The sequence below is a fragment of the Mustela putorius genome, unplaced genomic scaffold (assembly GCF_011764305.1).
Source record: "Mustela putorius furo isolate JIRA1106 unplaced genomic scaffold, ASM1176430v1.1 tig00000450_pilon_pilon_pilon, whole genome shotgun sequence".
NCBI classification, from domain to species: Eukaryota; Metazoa; Chordata; class Mammalia; order Carnivora; family Mustelidae; genus Mustela; species Mustela putorius.
This window is the reverse complement of record NW_025421385.1, coordinates 6,971,445-6,993,570: the sequence shown is the minus strand read 5'-3', so window position 1 is coordinate 6,993,570 and position 22,126 is coordinate 6,971,445. Positions and strand designations below refer to the sequence as shown.

At 46.4% G+C, this 22,126-nt stretch overlaps 1 protein-coding gene and 2 long non-coding RNA genes across 4 annotated transcripts in view; 1 reads left to right on the top strand and 2 right to left on the bottom strand.

Moving 5' to 3' along the window:
- Positions 1-1,688, bottom strand: part of AGPAT4 (1-acylglycerol-3-phosphate O-acyltransferase 4) — a 116,952-nt gene extending 115,264 nt beyond the window's left edge. The window contains exon 1 of one of the 2 annotated variants that reach the window (XM_004770838.3): positions 1,546-1,688. The gene's annotated coding sequence lies outside the window, so the exon portion shown is untranslated. Of the gene's footprint in view, positions 1-1,425 lie in introns of both variants that reach the window. The other variant, XM_004770837.3, reaches the window with a different exon arrangement.
- A 3,514-nt stretch (positions 1,689-5,202) lies between these two features.
- LOC123392136 lies at positions 5,203-9,110 on the bottom strand. Its single transcript, XR_006606850.1, has 3 exons — positions 8,626-9,110; positions 6,622-6,847; positions 5,203-6,364 (listed from the first exon to the last, which is right to left on the bottom strand). It is a non-coding gene; the product is annotated as an uncharacterized LOC123392136 (long non-coding RNA).
- Positions 9,111-16,203: 7,093 nt separating this feature from the next.
- Positions 16,204-17,201, top strand: LOC123392135. Its single transcript, XR_006606849.1, has 2 exons — positions 16,204-16,290; positions 16,918-17,201. It is a non-coding gene; the product is annotated as an uncharacterized LOC123392135 (long non-coding RNA).
- The last annotated feature ends 4,925 nt before the right edge of the window (positions 17,202-22,126 follow it).

The window sequence follows — 22,126 nt, the reverse complement described above, 5'->3', positions numbered from 1 at the left end:
CTATCGATCTGTCTCATAAAGGCTCATTTGTAACTCGGGAGCCTGAATCAGGGCAATGGTGTCCATTATTAAATATTTCCTCAGATACACTGAATAAAAGCCTCGGTTCGACTCCAACCTGTTAACAGGCCCATCGGGAGTGTGTCTTTCTAGCAGATGTGTCACGGATTCCAATCCTGTTTCACTTTGCTCCTTCCTGGGTAGATGGTACTCTTCTCTCATGCTGTATATTCTTCCTGAAAACCAATTCTTTCTCTCCCCACAGAGGAAAGTAAGATCGGGCACTTTTAACTTAGGACTTTGACTTGTCACTATTGTCCCTGCACACACACACACACACACACACACACACACTCCTTCTCAGGATACTCTTTCCTAACTGCAGACACTTGAGGAATAATCACAGCTGGGTTAATGGTTTCCTAATTTTGTAAAAGAGAAGGTCTACAGACCCTCCCCTTCCCGAGAGCCGGTCGCATAGGGGACCGTATCTGAGCACGACGCACAAGCCACCGAGAATCCTGCTGTTGGTTACCTTTGGTTACTCACTCATACTTGTTGAACTTAGATTTTTGTGCCCAGTAAGTGCCTGCTAGAGCAAAGAACCCTCTTGAATATTTAGACCACGAGGCAAACCTGTGAGGCAGATAACCATGCGTCTATCAGTGCCGAGGGCCAGACATCCTCTGAAACTTTTTTCAAGGATCTCAGCTCTTAAGTGAGTGCTCCGCCCGGCTTAGTCTGGCTACAGCATTCAAATCGCATCTAGAGAACTGTCCTGGTTTTCTAAAACAGACCAGAATTGAGGACTCGCGCAAACACCGAATCATTCCTTCTCTAATTCCTCGAGAGGACGGAGACATTCAGAGGCCAAAAATTAAGTAAATAAAGAGGTAATTACAAATGCCCGTTGCCTTGACAACACCCCTCCCCCAGCCCTCCTGCCAGAGGGAAAAACCAAAATGAAAGTGACGAGGGGTCGCCGCACAGCCACGCCGGGTTTCAGCAAAGCCCGGGCGCCCGGCAGCGGGAGAGCAGCAGGCTGCGACCGAAATACAAATAAATCAATTTCTATCGGGGCTGCCTTTTGTGTAGTATTATTTTTGTGGTTGCCATAGAAACGCCAGGGACGGAAGAACGTGTTGCATGACACAGGAGACCGATCTGTAACGGGAACCCTTCTCCCCGGCTTCTTCTAGGGCAGCGAAAACGCTCTCCCCCGAGGGGAGGGGGCCGCAGGGGTGGGGTGGGGGGGGGGACTCGGCCCCGAACAGCAGCTCGAAATCACAACAGGGAAAGGCACGCTGGCCCCGCGGAGCACAAAGAAAGGGCGCGAACCCCTCTGCCTCTCGGGCTCTGCGCCCTCCACGTCCCCACGGTCGCCTCACTTCCTTCACCTTCCACTCGGCCTCGCTCCGTACCTACCCCTTCCAGAGGTTTAGTGAGGTCCAGCCGAGGAGAGGAGAGCAGGGAGACAGAAAGAGACACAGACATCCGCCGCGCCCAGAGGTGAAGGCGCCTGCAAACAGCACGAACAGCACATACCTCCTTTCTGGCGGCCCCTGGCACATGGGCTTAGAAATCAGAAACTGAAAGGGAGCAGGCTGGGGTGCAGAAATTGCCACTAGTTTATAGGAGCTGTAAGTCCGCCAACACTGGAAAGAAAAAGCGAGACTCCACCCATGGGGTGGACCCTTCAGGGGAGGAAAAAAAAAAAAAAGTGGTCCTCAGCTGACGTCTCTCCCCACCCCATGTCACTTCCTTTTAAAGCTACAATTTAGCAGTTGCGGGGAGGGAAGATACGGGCTGGTGTAACATGAGTCACTGCCTTCCCCTTCCAATTAGTGCGAGGAAGGGCTCCGGCTGGCTCCGCGTTTGCAATCTGTGGCTCGGGAACCTGCCCGAACCAGAAACAAAGCCCGCTAGGTGGCCCTTTCTCTTCCTGCCCGCGGCTCCCCAAATCCTGTTGCATCCCCGGGCCCAAATGGCTTCCCCAGCCTCCGCGCGGACGGACTCAGGCCCCGGCTGCGCGGCGACCTGGAAATCGTCCTCAGCTGGCTCGGTTTTAATTCAGCAAGTCTGCGACCGCTTTGTTTTGGACGATGCCCGCACTCTGCAATCCCCCCCTCACCTCTGGCCGCCGCGCTGTGCTGGGAAGGAGGCGGCTCTCCACCCAGGAGAGCCCCGGAGCACCTTCAAGGAAATAATGCTGAAGACTCAAGGGATCGGAGAGACGTTAAGAACCGGCAGAAAGAAGCTCTGAGGTCCATGTAGTCTCTCCCTGCAGAGCAGCCCCCCAGGATCGATCACCCCTGCACACAGGCTCCCAATCGGACGCGCGCACACACACACACACACACACACACACAGGCACACTCAGGCACACTCGGGCGTGCACGTGCGCGTGGCATTTACATGTAGTGTGTTGGAGAGGGTCTGGGCAGACCTTGATGAGGAAACAGTGTCATCCCAACTTTAAAAGAGGGCGGGCTGTTCAGACTCCAGAAATGCCAGGTCTCTAACCTTCCCACAACATTATTTCAACCTCCAAATAGTGAAAAGGTATGCCCTTCAAATGTTCACCGGTGGAACCCTAGTCGCCAATAACATTTGAGTTTTTAGGTATGACTCTCCCGTTCATTCCCAGTCTTTGGATGTTTATGATCGACAGGGAAAACTCAAATGCTCATGTATAACGAGACCACACTGCAGAATTACTCAGACCTACCAATTGCTAAAAGCAAAACAAAGCAGTATGCCATGAGAACAGAGAAGATGGAAAAGTTTTTCAGTTACGGTGGCCGGAGGGAGAGGGCATTCATGATTGAGGAAAGGGGGTTTGGCCTGGGTCCTATAGGGTGTGTGGGGTGTTGATGGTGTGTGGTGGGCGGGAGGGAGATGGGTCGTGGTTGAGGCAGAGGATGAAGGGCATCAAAGACATTACAAAGGAGTCTGAAAGCAGATGGAGGAGAAAACCCATTTGTGAAAATGGTTTATTTTAATATCCATGTGAAAATTAATTTGGCCATAGAGAAATGCTTATAAAAGATGTTTGCAAGAGCTTTCTTACAGCCAATGCAATTTTAAAGAGGTCTCATAACGTTTCAAATTATGTTTTCAAACCCATTTATTTCGGGGCACCTGCGTGGTTTAGTCGGTTAAGCAGCAACTCTTGATTTTGGCTCAGGTCTTGATCTCAGGGTCCTGGGGTGGAGCCCTGAGTCCAGGTCCATGCTCAGCAGAAAGTCTGCTTGAGGATTCTTAGGGCACTGCAAACGTAAGGGGGGAGAGCAAGAGGCCAAGTTCAATCAGCAAGGCCGTAAGAAATTAATGCTGATCAGTGGAGAAACTTAAAAAGGCATAAACTGGGATGCCTGGGTGGCTCAGTTGGTTAAATGTCTCACTCTTGATCTCAGCTCAGGTCTCCATCTCAGCTTTGCAAGTTCAAACCCCAGGCGGGGCTCCATGCTGGGCGTGGAACCTACTTTAAACAAACAAACAAATAAAAGGACATAAAAGATATAAATTATAACAGACCAAAAAAAGATACACAAATAGCCAAGAACCATCAACAACGACAAATACGCAACTCACAAGAAAATACAAGAAGTGCTGTCATTTCTTAGCCTTTCCACTTGTCAAGCATTCACAAAACTGCCCTACAAGGGAAGAGGATGCCATACGATGGGCTCTCTCCTCTCGCTGGTGACAGTGAGTTGGTACATTCTCTTTGGAATTCAATAAACAAGATCTATCATGAGCCTTTAAAATTGTCAGATTCTTTATCCAATAATTAAACTCACAGGAATTTATGCTAAGGAAATAAGCAGAAATGACCTCAAAGATTTAGACACATGTAGATCCATCAGAGCCATTTATGATAGTGAAGACTGGGAACCATTTGAATGTCTGAAGTAGCATGTTAGGGACATAAATGATGTGACATTCATGTACTAGAACATACTACCTAAATTCAAAATGCTGCATTTGAGAGACATGAGGAAACTTTCTCACCATGTTAAGTGAAGAGGGAACTAAGCTATATATAAAACATAAACTCTTCTTTATAATTACACAAATATCTATTGCATGGCCTATAATGGATCAGATAGTGCCCCCCCCCCAAATTCATGTCCATCTGGAACCTCAGAAGGTGATTTTATTTGGAAACAGGGTCTTTGAGAATGTAATTAGTCAAGATGAGCTCATACCGGATTAGGACAAGCCCTAAATCCAAGGACTGGTGTTCCTGTAAGAAGAGGTGAGGAAGGAGAGAAAGATACCCAGAGAATGAGGTCACGGGATGGCTTGGAGGCAGAGCTTGGAGCAGTGTGGCTGCAAGGCAGTGAATGCCAAGGCTTGTGTTTGAGCAACTGCTAGAAGCTGGGAGAAAGCTAGAAGCTGGGAGAAAGACGTGGGACAGATTCTCCCTCAAGCCTCTAGAAGGAACTAACTCTACTGCCACTTTTGTTTCAGACTCCTGGCCTCCTGAATTGTGGAGAACAAATTTCTGTTCAGTATGTGGTTACTTGTCAAGTCTGTGGAGGCTCATGGGGTGTACAAAAAAGTCATTAAACTGTTAATGATTATTTCTCAAACTGTGAGGTTTAGGGTGATTATTATTGTTTCTTTATATTTTATTGCTTTTTGAAAAATGTCAACAATGAATATTTATAACTTTTTTAGAAGAAAATGATTATGAGTAAAAACCCAATGATTCAAGGTTTCCAAAGCCATAGTGTTAGAACAAGACTATTCTTATTAGTCTTAATAATTATCATAAGAATTGACGACTTAGAACAGAAGCAAAGGATAATTGATGATAATTTCACGTATTGTAGCCCAAAGATTAAAGTATTTCAGAATGCTCTGTTAAAGAGGAAATGCTATGTGTTTCAGAAAAGTGTTTTTTAACCTAAATTTTGGTACTTAAGATGATGAAGATCATTTATCTAAAATGCTAACTTACATACTGTATATTTAACAGCCAAACTACACGGTTGAGTTATTAATGAGTATTCCAAACAGCCTGTTCTCTTAACACCTTGTTAGCTGAACGCTGACACTTTTGCTTTATTTTGTTTGCCTGGTATTATGATTACAAATATAAGTAAATCCATATAAATATATAAACACTTTGAAAATTTCCTCAAATTATAAAATATGAACATATCATAGATTTACAATTATAATTACCTCACTGTTAAATTAGGAGTTGTGGCGGTTCCAAGTAGACAAAGAAAAATGTGTAAATAGCAAAGTCAATTTGATGTTTGGAATCTTTAATCTGATGTTTAATAGTTGTATATTTCAATCAACTCTAATTGAGTCTTGCAAATGTCTCATATATTGTCTGTAATGACCGGCAAGCTCTTAAGGCTTCGTTATTATTGCAATCATTTTAAGTACATTCAAATAGCTTTAATGTGAACACTAAACATTCAAATAACATTAACTATTACGAAGGAGAGTGCCGAGGAATGAGGCAAGATTTCCTCCTCCATCAATGGTGATTATATCCTGAGTCATTCCCCAAACATTAACGTGGACGCAGGACCCCATGTCCAACAGCTCTAATGATCTTAAATGGAAATTGTGTTTTAAGTCTCTTAAAAATTATTCTCACTATTCGGTATCTCTTTTTTCTTCTAGATATCTTCAGGTCCATTCAATCCGGCAGGGATGATTAGAAAATATTTCCCTCTTCCTGGATCTGGGCAATAAGCAGCTGGAAATCCTATGATCGGGGGGCAAATCTACCACAAGAGGAGGAACCCCGTCCAAATCAGTGAGCTCTGAGTGGCCAGGCAGCAAACTGAAAAAGTTACCAGCCTCATGATCTGATTTGAAGAGACGAAGTAATACAAAGGAGTACTGGAACTCAGCGCTGTGTTCTTCACCACCCAGTGAAAAGAGAGCACACTATTTTGAGTGGTACATTTAACCCTGGATGATTCTCCACACTTGCATTTTAAAAATTGTGTGATTAAAAAAAAATTGATAAGCATGAATTGCTTTTATAAACAGAAAACTCAAGCATTTTCATTTTTAAAAAATAAAGTATTCATTGTTACTGTGACATACGCTTTTCTGGAGCTGGCATTTAAGCTTGTAGCCTAATGACACCTCCGAGGGTAACTTAATTCAAGTGTGCTTGTGGACCCTCGTTCGGGCATCACCTGGAAGCATGGCAGGATGCAGTCTCTGGCCCCACCCCAGACCTCGCGAATCAGAAACTGCATCTTAATGGCATAGGTGGGACCGTCATCTGCCCATCAAAGACGAGAAGTACTTGTTTTAGTTCACATCTCTCATTTCGTAGACAGTCTCATTTCAGAGTCTGGGAAGGCTGGGTCCACTTGACCTGAGTTACATAGAAAACACAGCTAACAAGAGGCAGCTAAAGCCAAGACTCCCTTTTTAATGATTCCACCTCAAAATTCTTTCCACTGTCTTCTCCAGGCTTTCAGATGAAAAGCCTGTCTGAAAGAAATACCACTGGCATAAAAATGCTAAAAAGAGAACTTTTACTTAAACTCGTGTTCATTATTCTAAGTGTAGTTATTAAAAGTCTGTCTATACGCCATACATTTGAGTTTATACACAGAGAGTCAATTTTACCTGAAGAAAGTCTTGGAGTCCTGAACCAAAGCTGGCAAAAAGCATGTGACATCTCTTCTCCACGATCACTCATTTTATCTTGGTTGCAAGCCAAAGCCATGGCCAATTCAACAAAACTTAGCTTCGTGACTGATTTCCAAGAGGCTATAAAAAAGAAGATGGTCTCCATGGGTCTCCTTGTTCTGCTCTCACCAGTTTCCCATCTGCTTGCTCCTTACCCGGCAGCCTGTGCAAAATGGAAATAAGGAATGTGGTTTCCCCCTCTCTCATCTCTGGCTTTGGGTGCCACCACAGTCCCCTGTAGAATAAGTTTCCTCATTAAGTTAGCTTTGTCACTTGCAACAAAGTCTCCTGATTCTTTTTATTTTTTATTATTTTATTTATTTTATTTTTTAGAGAGGGAGAGTTAGGGGGTGGGGAGAAGGGAGGGCCAGAGAGAAGAGAGGAAGAAAGACTATTAAGCAGATGGCAGGGCTCGATCTCACGACCCTGAGATCACGACCTGAACCAAAATCAAGAGTCAGGTGTTGCACTGACAGAGCGATCCAAGAGCCCCAAAGGATCCCACTTCGTCATGTAAGTTTTGAGACCCCCAGCTTCATTCCTAAAATTCATAATGAGACAGTAGATGGGAAACACCTGAAGTAGTGTAGAACCTCAAAAAATGATCATTCTTGGGAAGCCTGGGTGGCTCAGTCGTTAGGCATCTGCCTTCCCCTCAGGTCACGATCCTGGGGTCCTGGAATCGGGCCCCCCATCAGGCTCCCTGCTCAGTGAGGAGCCTGCTTCTCCCTCTCCCACTCCCTCTGCTTGTGTTCCCTCTCTCGTTGTCTCTCTCTCTGTCAAATAAATAAGTAAAATATTAAAAAAAAATCATTATTGTCTCCTCGCCTCAACCCACTCATTAAAGCAAAGATGACTTACAGACCTTTACTTCTGGTTGGCATCTCACTCCTAGCCCCTGACACATTTACCCCATACCCGATGAACATCTTCATGGACAAACGTTCACTGCATCCCAAATGAGCTAAGGCCCCTGGCAATCTCTGGCCCCAACCCTGCCTGGGCTGCGCGGTGCTGCCTCACACGCACGCGTCTGGTCCCCTGCATTTGTGGGGGGTAATTTCAGAGTCCCTTTGAGGCTCCCTCCTCCTGCGGCACCGCCTCCTCCCCACACTGTACTGGTGATTCTCTTCTCCGAGGCACCTGTGAGCAGCCTCTCCTCTCCCCTGCCCGCTGCTGGCGGAGGTGGCCGCGGCGTCCCCCTCACAGCTGACCGCGGAAACCTCTTCTCCCAACTTTGTGTAATAAACACATTTAAGGAAAAGTTTCAACTCCCCTTAAAATCACCTTCCCCATTTTCATGGACACTGTGTTCTTTCCCGTCCTTGCTCACGTGCGTGCATATTTTGTCTAGAATCATCTAGAAGATGCCATCGTATTTTTATGTCGTATGTCCTAAAGGATTTGCTCATCAGGATTTTCATAATTATCTTCTTACTGCTTTCCGAATTATCTACCTACTCTGTGTACAACAGTTTTCATAACTATTCTGCTTCCTGCTTTCCTTTCCTGCGGACCATTCCTTGCTTCCATACTGGGCAGTAAGCACGTGGTGTGGGAAACCTCTCTGTCACTGTTTTGTCAATGAGGAAGCTGAAGCCGAGCTGGGGGTGACGCCCCTTCCTCAAGGTTGCACAGCGGGTGAGCAAAGGCAGGACTGCCTCCCAGGTGTGTCTGACCCCAACGACCCGCTTCTTGACCTCCCGTAGTGTCCCACCATTACCGCAAAGAAGCTTTTCTCCTTTGGGGTGATGCTAAGAGAGAGTCTCCGAAGAAGCCCGTTTTGTGACTCGCTCACACGTGACCTCGTCCATTAATCTGCGGCCACTCGTCACCCCTCACTATCATTTGTTAATTTCTTCCCGATGTTTCTCAGATTTCACAGTCTTAATACCAATGTTAATGTTTGTGCCTCGCAAGTGAAGCGCTCGCTGTACTTACCCTGACCATTTGCGGGTGTTTTTCGGTGAGACCCAGTCCTAAGCCTTGACCCTTTGTGCCTCGGGCTGGGTGTTTGGCCTTTGCCCATGAACTGTAATTTCTCGGTCTGTTCTCTCTGCCATGTCACCTGCTTCCGTTCACGATTCTGGTCTCCACCCCTTGGCCCGTCCTTCCGTAGTTCAGGTCTTAGTTCGCGTTCATCTGCTGTGTGTGGTGTAAGCAGTTTAAGATGATTAGTAAATTGCCATCCTGTCCTGCCCCTGATTAAATAAATCTGCTCTTGTTTGGGGCACACGGACATAGAAAGAATGTTTCTGGAGAAAGCAGGTGTGGGGGAGGAGCCTGGCTGAGGAGATCGGTCCTGTTGGAGTTAGGGGTGGCTTTTCCCAAGGCGGGGTGCACACTCTCCATTCCTTCCCCTGTGGGGCTCAGAGATGTGGGCCCGAGGGAGAGACTGAAGCGTTCCCTGCCCCATCCCCCACACCCACCCATGTCCCTGCCACGACACAACCCTGTCTCGAGGACTTGAGTCTTTGGTCCAGGTGAAGCTGCAGGACACAGGAAGGGCCACCAGCCGGCTCCCAGAGGCCCTCGCGTGGCCCAAGGCAATGGATTTTGCCCGTCAGGAGAGGCAGACTTGGAGCAGCTGGCTGGATGTCTTAACAACCAACGCCTGGCGAAATTGTGAAATCAACGCTCGCAGGCCAATTCTATAGTTGAACCTAGAGGAGGGGAAATGCATGAGGAGGCTACGGCTTCTCTTGAGGAAGAAGATGTATCCTTCCTTACCCGCCCCTTACCATCCACCACTCCCCCGCCTCACCCTGTCTTTGTCATCTTAGCACTGTCTGGGTCGTTGTTTAAGAACATTTTTCAAACTAGTCCTATCAGGACTGGAGGGAAAGCAGGTTCAACTGCATGACAGAATCACGGGTGGGACCACGAAGAAACCAGAAACGGTGAAAGAAGTAAAAAGTATAAAGATTGGAGAAAAAGATATAAAATTCATTACTTGCAATGACATGTTTCGATAAATAAAATTCCCAAAGGACCTATGGATAATTTATTAGAATTAATAAGTGACTTTGACAGGTGCCTGCACTGGCGTCAGTGACAAACTGTATTTTCCAAAGACGCTCCCGGCAACGTGCGCCATGCCATCCCACAGGCTGTTCTGCACTATAGGTTACCACTCCCTCATCCAGAGCTGCGGCTCCCTTCCCCTCCCCTTGTATCTGGGTGGCCCTCGGACTGGACCGTAACTGATAGAATGTGATAGAAATGATGCTGTGGAATTCCAGGGCTCAGGCAGAAAAGGCTGGGCAGCTTCCTCAACATACTTGGGCTCTTGCAACATCCTTGGGCTCTGCAGGGTAGCTCCCGGTGTCCCCTTTCTCAGATCCTAGCAGCTCAGCTGTGAGACACCCAAGCACATGGGAGGTCATATGAAGGGCTTCTGTGGACAGTCCCAGAGGAAACCAGGCTGTGAGTCAGTCCAGCCCCAGTGCCCTCAGAGGAACAAAGAAGCCCTTGCCATGTGAGTCACCACCAGTTGTTCAAGTCTTCTCAGCGGAGCCCTGGGACATGTTGGAGCAGAAGGAAGTCCTTCTCGTGGTCCCAGATGCTAAGAGCAAAATAGAATGGTGGTGATTTCGCAGCACTGAGCGTGGGGAAGTTTGTCACACAGCTTTGCATCACCTGAACATACACCCCCAATGGACAGTTAGGGGAAAAAATGAAATTTAAAAAATGAACATATTTACAATAGCATCAAAAAACTCAAATACCTGAGAATGAATCTACTGAAAGATGTGTAAGACCTTTAGGTAAGAAACTATAAAGCTCTACTAAGAGAAATTAAAGAAGATTTAAATCAATGGAAGAATATGGACACAAACTCAAATATTCAAGTCAAGGTATAAATTTTCCCTAAACTGATCTATTGTTTCGATGCAATCCATTCAAACCCAGCAGCTGTGTAAGTTGATTCTAACATTTGCATGGAAGCATAAAAGGCCCAGCAGAACAAGGACGGAGGGACCCACCGTTTCAGATCCAAGAGCTATGGGTGTGTATTACAAAGCTACCCTGATTAAGACAGTGCAGCCATAAACAACAGGCCAACGGGACAGAACAGAAAGCCCAGAAATAGACCTATGATTTATGACGATGGTGGCTCTATAGGACAGTTGGGGAGGAATACTTAGTAAAACAAACAAGCAAACAAACAAATAAACAAAGTGTTCATGAGTCATTTGGATAGCCACACAGAAAAAATAAAACTTGACTGCTTCCTCGTACCGTACAGAAGTCATCCCCAGGTGCACTGCAGATTTCAACGTGAAAAATAAAGCAGTAAGGCATCGTGAAGACAAAATAGAAAACTATCTTCATGGCTTTGGGATAAGAAAATGGGATTCAAAAGGCATTAACCATACAGGAAAAGACTGACAAATTGGATCACTCCACAAGGCAGAAGTTCTGCTCATCAAAATACAGCATTACGAGTCAAAAGGCAAGCTACCCAGAGTGGGAAGAGCTTCGTTATTTGAATGACTAAGGGTCCTTATCTACAATATATTAAAGTATCCTTCAAATCAGGAAGAAAAAGTCAACCCCATAGAAAATGTGAAAAATCTGAGTAGGCACTTCACAAAAGGAGAGTATCCAACTCATCAACACACATTCGAAAGGATGACCAACTTCACTGCTCCCCGTCCTTCAGAATAGCCAACATCCAAATGAAATGTACCAGGCGTTGCCGAGACAATGGGGTACTTGGAACAACCCCCTGCAGGCAGAGAAAGAGATGGGGCACTTCGGATAGCCACGTAATGTGTCCTGATAAAGTGGAACTTATGCATCCCCCATGACCTAGCAATTCTACATTCAGGCATACACCCAATAGAAATGCAAGTAAATGCAACAACACAACAAAATATCACAGGGGTGCTTGGGTGGCATAGTAGGTTGAGCCACTGACTCTTGGTTTCTGCTCAGGTCATGATCTCAGGGTCTTGAGATCGAGCCCGGAGTCAGGCCCCATGCTCACCAGGGAGTCTGGCTGAGATTCTCTCCCTCTCCCTCTCCCCCTCCCCCCCTAAAATAAATCTTTATTTTATTATCATTGTTTTTTTTAACTCTGCTTTTTTTTTTTTTTTTTTTTTTTTTTTTTTTTAGCATTTTATTTATTTGACAGAGAGAGAGGCAACACAAGCAGGGGGAGCAGCAGAGGGAGAAGCAAACTCCCCACTGAGCAGGGAGCCCGATGCGGGCCTCGATCCAAGGACACTGGGATCAAGACCTGAGCCGAAAGCCGACACTTCATGACTGAGCCACCCAGGCGCCCCTAAAATAAATCTTTAAAAAAAAAATCACAAATAAAATTTTGACGCAAAGAAGCTAGACTCCAGAGATAACCCATTCTTTGATTCCACTGATGAGTTCAAAACCTAGAGAAGTAGCCCATGGGTTATATGTTACAAGCCTGTGTGGTTACCTTTGGAGATGTGTGAGGGCAGCAAATGGTAAAGGTTAAGGAGAGATACTGGTGATGTTCTATTTCTTGTTTTAATGGTCAGATCGACCTTGTATGGGTGGATTCACTCTGGGGACTGTCGCTGTTATGTATGTTGTTCCCATAAATAAAGCTGAAAGGAGAAAATTTCACTCCAATTTCTCCACTTGTATCCAGGAAAAAACTCTAGATCTCTTCTCAAAAACAATGGATTTGAGGCTTTCCCAGCCCAATATTAACAGGAAAGTAAATTTCTTTTTGCTCAGTTCACCTAGGATGGAACTGAGCCTTGCTTTGGTTTGTGAAAAGGGCTTCAGGAGGAATATTGTAGGTAATATGGCCTGATATGATCAGTAGAAACGGAAATAGTTGGCATTTTCTCAGAGAATCTTTGTGCAATTGTTTTGTGTGTGTGTTTTTCCATAGGGGTCTATTTTCATTTTTTTTTCTTTTATTTTAAGGCTCTATCTTATAGTTTAGTCTTCTGTATAATGAAAAATAATTTAGTTTATCATGCTTCCACTACTTAATACCAACTCTCTGGAGACACGATAGATAAATATTGCTAGGAACCAGTTACATATACACAGTTGACTTACGAGTTGTTTTAAGATTACAGGCTTCCTATGTTATCACCATAGGAACAGCGAAGTGTCTGGCCAGGACAGAGAAGTAAACTCTTACCTGACTTTCAAATATTCATTGAAGCAAAACCACACTCTTACGGGAAATGAGTTGCACTTTTTTGGGGAAAACTTAGTACTAAATTGTTTTCTCTGAACCCAGCAGCCAGCATCTGGCACTTAATTCCTCCCCACATGGAAATAACTACAGTTTAGCTTGTGCTGGTTACATGCAAGGCACTATGCTAAGTAATTACATTCGTACTTCATTTGTGTTTAACAATATCTCTTTGGCATAGAATCCCTATTTTATAAAAAAAAAAAAATGAAAGAAAGAAAGAAAGAAAGAAAGAAACTGAGGCTCGGGAGGGCTGAGAGCATCCCAAGAGGGAAGGAGAGATGGACCTTCATCCGAGTCACTTAGCGTGAAGCCTGTGCCCTGAAACCATGTCCCCTTGCCCAGGGTCACACGCTCGCCAAGGGCAGCGAGTCCTGAGAATGCCGGAGAGAGTGGGGTCAGGGATAAGGCCCAACCCGGTTCCCTCGTGTCTTATTTTTTCAAGATGAATAAGTCCCTTCAGCAAACAACTTGGATCAGTTCTCGTATGTCACCCCCCAAAAGTGACATTCTCAGGACCCTCCAGAACTTTTTTTTTTTTTAAGATTTTATTTATTTATTTGAGAGAGAGAGCAGAGCGAGAGCGAGCGCACAAGCAGGGGCAGCGCAGAGGGGCAGAGAGAGGGGGAAGCCGACTCTCTCCTGAGCAGGGAACCCCATGTGGGACTCGATGCCAGAACGCTGGGATCATGACCTGAGCTGAAGGCAGACGCTTCGCCGACTGAGCCACTCAGGTGCCCCTTCTCCGGAACTTAAATTGACAAGGTCACCCAGGAAAATAACTGTGAAGAACCAAGTGATAGTGCTTTTAGCCCCAGCGGCAGTGAAATTCATTCATCCCATCGGTGTCACGGGACTCCGTCTGGGTCTGTTAACTCCTCCGAGAGGAACACCGAGCTACCGCACCCAGGAACAAACAGCCCTTTGCTGGCCAGCAGGTTAATGATTGGCCTCGGGAAGGCTAATCTCTGGAAACTGCCGCGGTGGCTGTGGGGTGAGTGGACACACTTCCCTGGGACTCCACCCAGCTGGAGAAATAGGGCAACCTCTTCCTGCGTTGAGCCCGCCTGCATTTAATTTCAAGGGACAGAAAAGGAGTAGGAAGGAAGGAGTCGAAGGGAGATTTATGTTCTGCAAGTAATTTCTGTTCCACCCACTGTGCCCTGGGGAAATAATGACTCCAACTCGACGTGGCGTTTCCTGCGGTCATCTCTGGTCCCCCAGGCTGCGCTTCATTCCCTTAGTCACCCCACAAATATTCGTGCCCACCATGAGGCAGCTGTCTTCTGGGTGCCTGGTGCACTTGAGGGAACCAAGCAAAGATTCCTGGGGGCTGGGGGCCTTTCAGGTGGGAAGAGCCAGGAAAGGAATGATGATTTCACGAGTCTGGTTATAGTACCGTAGAAGTTACTGTCCCTGGAAAAATGGCAAATGACAGGAAAGGGGTGTCTGGGGTGCCCAGGGTGGTCAGTAGCCACTCTGAGAAGGGTTATTTATTCATGTATTTATTTGAAAGAGAGAGTGAGTGAGAGAGAGCATGAGCCAGAGGAGGGGCAGAGGGAGAGGGAGAAACAGGCTCCATTCTGAGCAGGGAGCCCAATGTGGGACTCGATCCCAGGACCCTGGGATCGTGACCTGAGCTGAAGGCAGACGCTTCACTGACTGAATCACCCAGGGGCCCTGAGAAGGTGAGATCTGAGCAAAGATTTGGGGAGGGGCAGGACTTCTCCAAGCCGAGGGGTATCTGAGCAAAGGGCATGCCAGGAGGGAGGAAGGATGCCAGAGCCAAGCGTCTGGAACATGCTGGCCTGTTGGAGGAGCAAGGAGGCAGCAGGAGCAGATACCGTGTGAGGGGACCCAGGGTACTGGGTTATGGGGGTTTTGCAGGATGGTGTGAGGACCTGGGGCTTTTAGGCCGAGTGGCATGGGGAGCCTGGCGGGGGGATGGGCTGAAAAGTGACACCACATGACTGAGGTTTCCAAAGAATCTTGCTGGTATGTTAAGAAAAAAAAACTGTGTGGGATCCAGGACGAAGCAGAAGATGAGTAGGGGGTGTTTGGAGGGATCTAGCAAGAGACACTGGGACCAAAGCATGAGAAAAGAGAAGAATCCTAAGTTCAGGGATTTGGCTAAGCAGATAAGAACAAAATTGCCTGTGAGTAGAGCAAGTATTCGGGGTAAAGAGGAGACTTGTTTTGGATGTGTTGAGGTGGAGATATCCATTAATCATCCGTGGGGCAATGGGGCGTAGGCAGCAGGAGTGTGAAGTCCAGGAAAGGGAGATCCAGGCTGGCGATAAGCATTTGAGGAGGAGTCAGGATCTAGATGGCATAAAAGCCCCGAAACTGGATGAGATCATTTTAAGGTTGGCAGATAAAACCCAGGACACCTAATTCAATTTGAATTCAGATAAAGAATTTTTACCCTAAGTCTGCTTCATGCGATATTTACTTGTCAATCAAGTAAAGTAAATATTTGGCACTGTGTGATAAGGGGGACACATTTATACTACAAAGTTATTAGTTGTTTGTGTGAAATTCTAATGTAACAGGGCCTGCTCTATTCCTCCTCAGAAAGTGTGACAATGCTACATGGGGACTGAGTGCCAGGAAGGCAGAGAGCTAGGGGCTGAAGTATGGGGCTGCCCCAGTGGGGGGTTGGGCAAGAGAGAGAGAAGGAGCAAGTGAAGTGGACAGAGAGATTATGAGGTGGGAGGAAGACAGCCCGAGGGGACAGGGTCCTGGAGGAGGAGGTGACTCGTGGCTCTCCCACAGCACAGGGACCACAGTTGACTCTGGGACCTGGTGGCTGGTGGGAGAGCTAGAAAAAACATGGCTGTATTTCTTTGAACTTAAACCTCAGTGTTGCTTCTCTGTCTCAGTTAAAGAAAGCATACCTCATGATGCCCAGAATCCTTGGGGAAGACCTTTCCTGTGTCCCGGGTGGTGGACAGGACTGCCACCCCCCAGCTACATGACCATCCTGCAGGGCTGAGTGTGATGAGAGCTCTTCCTTCTCCTCCTGGGGCCTGACAGGCAGATCCTGAGCTCACTGGTGCTGGATGGATGAAAGGGGTCAGGATGATTTTCACCCTTGTGCTCAGGTAGACACCTTCTACCTTGAAGATGCCCTAGAAGGAACACAATCAGTAGGGTTTTAAGTTCCTGGACACCCCCATCAGGAAAGACAATCGTGAGTACGGATGTAGAATAAAATTAGGGGAATGTGATGTGCATTGATGAGGACAGGGAGGCTGGCTTTCAAGGGAAGAACTGAGGGTCACCTGATGCCTTGAGCCTCATTTCCCAGAAGCACAGGAAGCAGGAAGTTCCTCCAGGCGGCAGCCATGACCATCCCAGGGCTGGAAAGGCCCACACACTTCAGTGTACTTCGCCTTTTTCCAGTTGTGAGTACTTTTATTTCCCCTGGCAGGGGTGGGTGGGTGGGGGGACAGCAGTGGTACCGCTTAAATCCTTCAATTCTTTTAAAATGTGATTGTTACCATTAAGAACCTTAATTCAGGAAAAAACATGATGTTCTTTCTTCACTTGAAAGCAATGAGGTATAGGTCAGTTGTGACAAGCCCCCTGAACAAAGCTTACTTTGTAGAGTTAAAAAGGAAACAAAACTAACAAAAGCAAACACAAAGCTTGGCCTTTGCTACACTGAAATATAAAAACTGTCCTGGATGTGGGGGGTGAGGTGATTTTCCCAGGGTATAATACCACCCCAGACACAGAACATTCTCTTACTCTGAGAACAAGCCAGGGCAGCAACTCAGAAGAACATTCTGTTTCACAGCTGATAACACAGAGCTCATCTTTGTCTCCTATCCAAAGAATATCATGACTGGAAACCTTAGTCAGCCTTTTTGTACTAGAAAATGAGCTAGAGAAGATGAATGTACATACCTGCAAATTGTTAGGGGGATTACATTTGTCTTTAAAGGAAAAAAAATAATATTTACTCCTATAACATTATGGCTACGTGTATCATCTATCTACTTAAATCTAAACATGTTTTGTTTTTACAGGTTATCTCCCTAAAAGAACTCAGTGACATGGCCTGTGTAAAATAATTTGGAATGATCTCTCTGTAACTTAATTATAATAGGACGTCATCTACTTGTGAAAACTTTTTGTGTCTTTTGCATTTAATCAGTTAGAGATGTCTGGTTATCTATAGCACTGTTCTTTTAAAAAAATAAAAATTATTTAACTGCATTAAAATAAATGGAAGGCATTACATATTTGAAAACTGGGGAAATTTATTTCCTTTGGTGCAGCCTGGTTACCAAATAAAATGAGTCTAATCTGCTTCTCCTAGCGTCTAGTTATTCTCGAGTAAGTGCTATTCATGTTTACCATCGTTCCCGGTGGTGAAGTGGTGAGGCCCTACCAGAGCCCACCAACACAGCCTTCTATCTGTATCAGAGCAGTGGTTCTCAAACTCAGAGGCACTCCCAGATCACTGGTAGGGCTGGTCAAACCACAGAGCTTCTGGGCCCCACCCTGGTGCCAGGGTTTCTCATTTAGTAGATCTGGGTGGGGCCTGAGAAGTTGTCTTTCTGACAAGTTCCCGGGTGGGGTAGATGCTGCTGGTCAGGGGACCAACACCCTACTTGGAGAGAGGCAATCAGAGAGCTTATCTACAAAGAAGTTCTCCATGCTGAATCAGGCGGGGGCAAGGAGAAGCTTCTGACCTCAGCTCCTCGTTTTATAGATGGGAAACCACAATGCAGGTGAATAAATGTCAGTGTCCCTCCAGGACCAGAGCCTGGGGTCCACGTCCAGTCTCCCAGAATTCCAGAGTGGCTCACTGTCATTTCCATCCACTGACATTTCCCTCCTGTCTTTTCAGGACAGAGAGGGACTAATTCTTCTTTCCCTCTTTAAGTCTAAAGGGAGCCTATTTCTTTGTGGCTTGAATTATGCACATTCTTTCCTCCTTTTGATGACAGGCAGAAAGGGGACTGAGTCGGAGCTAGAGGGATGACATCACCATTGTGAACATCAAGAACATTCACATTTCTGCTTATACTTCTTTGAACTTGAACCTCAGTGTTGCTTCTCTGCCTCGATTAGAAAAAGCATGCCTCATGGTGCCCATAGTCCTTTGGGAAGACCCTTTCCACAGGCCCCTGTGAACCCTGACAGAATCCTTGATGGTGTCACACATGGACGCTCATGTTCTAGCCCATAGGACTTTGCTCCTGATGCCTTACTCTGCCCCCCCCCCAAGCATCCCCACTCTAAGGGCCCATGTTCTTGTAGTTAGGGGAAATCTGGAAGGGCTCCCCACCCCCAGAAATGAGGCTTGCTCTCATTTCCTCAATGCTTGGATGTCCACATCTTTGATGTGGGGGTTCTGCTGTCCCTGGTCAGGGCTTGCCTGGTGACTGATGCATTGGGCAGTAAGCCCCCTTTTTTAACACCCCCCACCCCCCACCCCCACCTCCAGTCTAGGGAGGGAAACAGTCTTTTACATTATAACAAATTCACTAAACTCTTGTTTGTGGCATAAACTCTGAGCTTCGGAAATTCTAAACCTCACTCCCTTCAACCATTACCTTGGTTTATTCTGAATATCAAAAGCTAAGCCAGAATCACTAATAGTAGCTAAAAGGTGGAAACAACTCAGATATCCACCCATAGCTGGATAGATAAACAAACTGTGGTACATTCATACAATGAAATATTTTCAACCTTAACAAGGAATGTTCTGATACATGGTACTACAAAAATTAACCTTGACAACATTATGTCAAGTGAAGCAAGTCGGAATCAAAAGGACAAAGATTGCATGATTCCACTTACAGGCAGTACCTAGAATTGGCACATCCATAGCAATGGAAAGTAGAATGGTAAAATGAAATTAAATTAAGAAAAAATTGGAACACCAAAAAAATTAAATTAAAAAAAAAAATCTTAGAATACTGAGAAATTAAAAAAAAAAAATAAAGTAGAATGGTGTAGCCAGAGGATGGGGGTGCGGGGAGATGGTGCGTTGTCTGACAAGGACGGACTTTCCGCCGTTCCAGGGGAGTTCTGGGGATTGGTTACGGCACAATATGAACGTACTTCCCACTGCATGAGTAAGATGACAAACCTGATGTTACATGTATTTCATGACAGCTAAACACTTTTAAAAAGAAAAAAAAAAAAAAAACTATGGAAAAAGGAATGAAATCTGACACGTGCTACAACACAGACAGACCTTGAAATCATAATGCTAAGTGAACTAAGCCAGACGCAAAGGACAAATCCTGTGTGATCCCACTTACATGAGGCACCTGCAATAGACAAGTTCACAGACAGCATCACAGAGACTGCCAGGGGCAGTGGGGAGGGAAACAGGGCAGGTCTCTTTTAATGGGGACGGAGTTTCGGTTTGAGATGATGGAAATTTCTGGACGTGGATGGAGGTGATGTTTGCGCGTCATGAATGTACGTAATGCCATAAATTGTCCGCTGAAAACTAAGTGTACAATTTTATGTTGTGTCTTATCAATAAAAAAATGAAAACAAAGTCAAAAGCTAAGGAGTGACTCTTTCGGTCTCCTGTTCTGTGGACCATCCTGGCTCCCTGAGCTGGAGGAGAATCCCAGGCTAAAGGAAGAAGCGTATTGGCCACACTGCAGAAATGCAAAGCTGTGTCCTTGTGCCAAGCCTCTGAGCCCTGGGCTGTGGGAAGTGCTTGCTCTGTGGGGGTGGGGACTGGGCGGTGAGGGGTGGTCCTCCTCACTAGGAGCAGCGCTGTGACTTTCCCCTCCACTCCTGGACCGCAGCCAGCAGAGACAGAGGTCACCCCCAGTGTTTCAGGCCAGGACCGAGGCGACTGGATTCCAGTCCCACCTGCAAGTCTATAACCTCCACACTGGGCAAGTCATTTGGCTCAGAGCCTTGGTTTTTTTGGCTGCAAACTGAAGGCCTTGGTCCCGATTATTTTGAAAATTCCTTGTAACTCCAATACTCTGTGAATCGACCTAAACCCCGCAGGCCTCCCACGAACGTGCGTTGAACAAGGCAACGGAAGCACGTGTTCATGTTCTCCTGTGAGGACATGGAGGAAGGATCAGAGGGTCATCTTCAGGGCAGGGAGGGGCCTCAGCATCGGCTTCTGTCGACAGGAGGTCTGGGAACTTCATGTCACTGCAGGAAACCACAGAGCGAAGTCAGTGGTTCAAATGTTCCACACACTCCACACTAAGAGAATTATTCTTTCTCTTTATTTATTTTTTAAATTTTTATTTTTTGTTTTAAAAGATTTTATTTATTTATTTGACAGAGACACAGTGAGAGAGGGAACACAAGCAGGGGGAGTGGGAAAGGGAGAAGCAGGCTTCCCGCTGACAGGGAACCTGATGCAGAGCTCCATCCCAGGACCCTGGGATCATGACCTGAGCTGAAGGCAGATACTTAACGACTAAGCCCCCCAGGTGCCTCTCTTTCTCTTTAAAATGCTTATCTTAGAATGAAAATGAACCAATGAAATATATGAAAGAAGGACCTGGAGTCCAGAAAGGTCCTGGTATGGGAAGCGAAGCCAGTAGGCCCTGAGCAGAGAGGGACTTTCCTTCGACGTTTCTCTCCGACACGCTCCATTGTCTGCCCTGCGCTCCACACCGGGCGTCAAGCAGGCAGACACCTGCCGGTCCTGCCACCCTGTTCTTACCTTATTCGAGGGGTAAACAAACAAGAAGAAATGAATGCATTTTTTACCTAAGAGGCAAGAGACAGAGATACAATCTTCATATCCTTTGGTTTGAATGTTGAAATAATCACAATTTTCAAATAATGTAAAGACAGATAAGAGTATCTCCCAATTCTCGGTATTTGGAAACCACTGACTTCCTCAGAAGGAAGGTGCTAACTGCATTGTAAATACACAGTTTTTGTTTACTTGGACAGTCCCGCTTTGGAAAGAAAGCCGGAAAGGGTTAGCTATGATATGTCAACTTTCCACGCTGTTATGCGTACTGAAATAACGTGCTGTTTCAACCCGTGGAAATTCCTGACCTTGAAAACGCATGCTACGTAGTCTTCTTAATGCTGCAGAGACATGCACAGTTCATCCCCATGGAGCACCAATAGGAGTAAGAGGTCCCGCTAAAATTCCTGCCCGGGATCGGGACCTTACCTCTGTAAACAACAAAGTGGTTCTCAAATTCTCTGAACTCTGATGGAAACGGCTCTACTGCAGGGTTCCTATTTGCCTGTTTTCTTAAGTGGAATCATCAGAACATAATCTAGCCTTTTTCTTGTTGACTCACTATGAATCATCATTATGAATCAAAACCATAGCATTTTCGTACAAAAAGGGCCCTTAGAGCAGCTACCTGCATTTTTAGAGGCACGAACGGGGGCGTGATTGGAGTGGAAAGCAGGAAGCTGCCGCTAGGTTCGAAGGGAGCTAGTCCAGAAGCCACGGTTGCCTTTCTGGGTCCAAGATTGGGACCGCCCTACCCCTGTCCCCTGCTTCCCGACTTGTGAGTGGCGAGGGGCTCTTACGACGCTGGACCTGCTGGTTTCCCATTTGCAAAATGAGCTCAGACTCTTGATGCGTTTTGCATTTTTGCGTTTGCTATGATGGTTTTCTTTTGGATTTTCACCTAGAGTTGTAACTCCGTGGATGTGTGGGGAGTGAGTGTCATCTCCTTCTAAATGCAACCCTAGTCTCCTCAGTAGGGGTTTCTGTTTTGCTCTCAACTGTCAGAGGTGGGGTCCCGCTGCAGTCCTTCTGCGGGGAGACTCGGGGTCACTTTCCTGGGCGTGGACCCTCTTCCTTTCCTCTTTGCACTGCCTCATGCCCCTCCCCTGCCTTCCTGCTCCAAGGATGACTAGAAAATCCGAGTCACCTTTTTGGGGGGGGAGTTACCCCTGCAGCTGGGGGTTTAGACCCTATATTTGTTTGCTGGGGCTGCCGTAATAAAGTACAAGAGACTGGGGGCGCTTAAAAAGGGTCATTTTCGCCCAGGCCTGGAGGCTGCAAGGCCAGCAGCAAGGTGTCAGCAGGGTCAGCGTCTCCTTGGCCTGTAGACAGCGTTCTTCTCCCTATGTCTTCACGTGACTGTCCTCTGTGTGTGCACCCTCATCCCCTCCACTAATAAAGCCACCAGTCGGTGGATTGGAGCCACCCTAGTGACCTCATTTTAACTTCATCGCCCGTTTAATGACCCTGTCTCCAAATGCAGTCACATTCTGAGGTCCTGCGGGTTATGACCTCAACATATGAATTTGGAG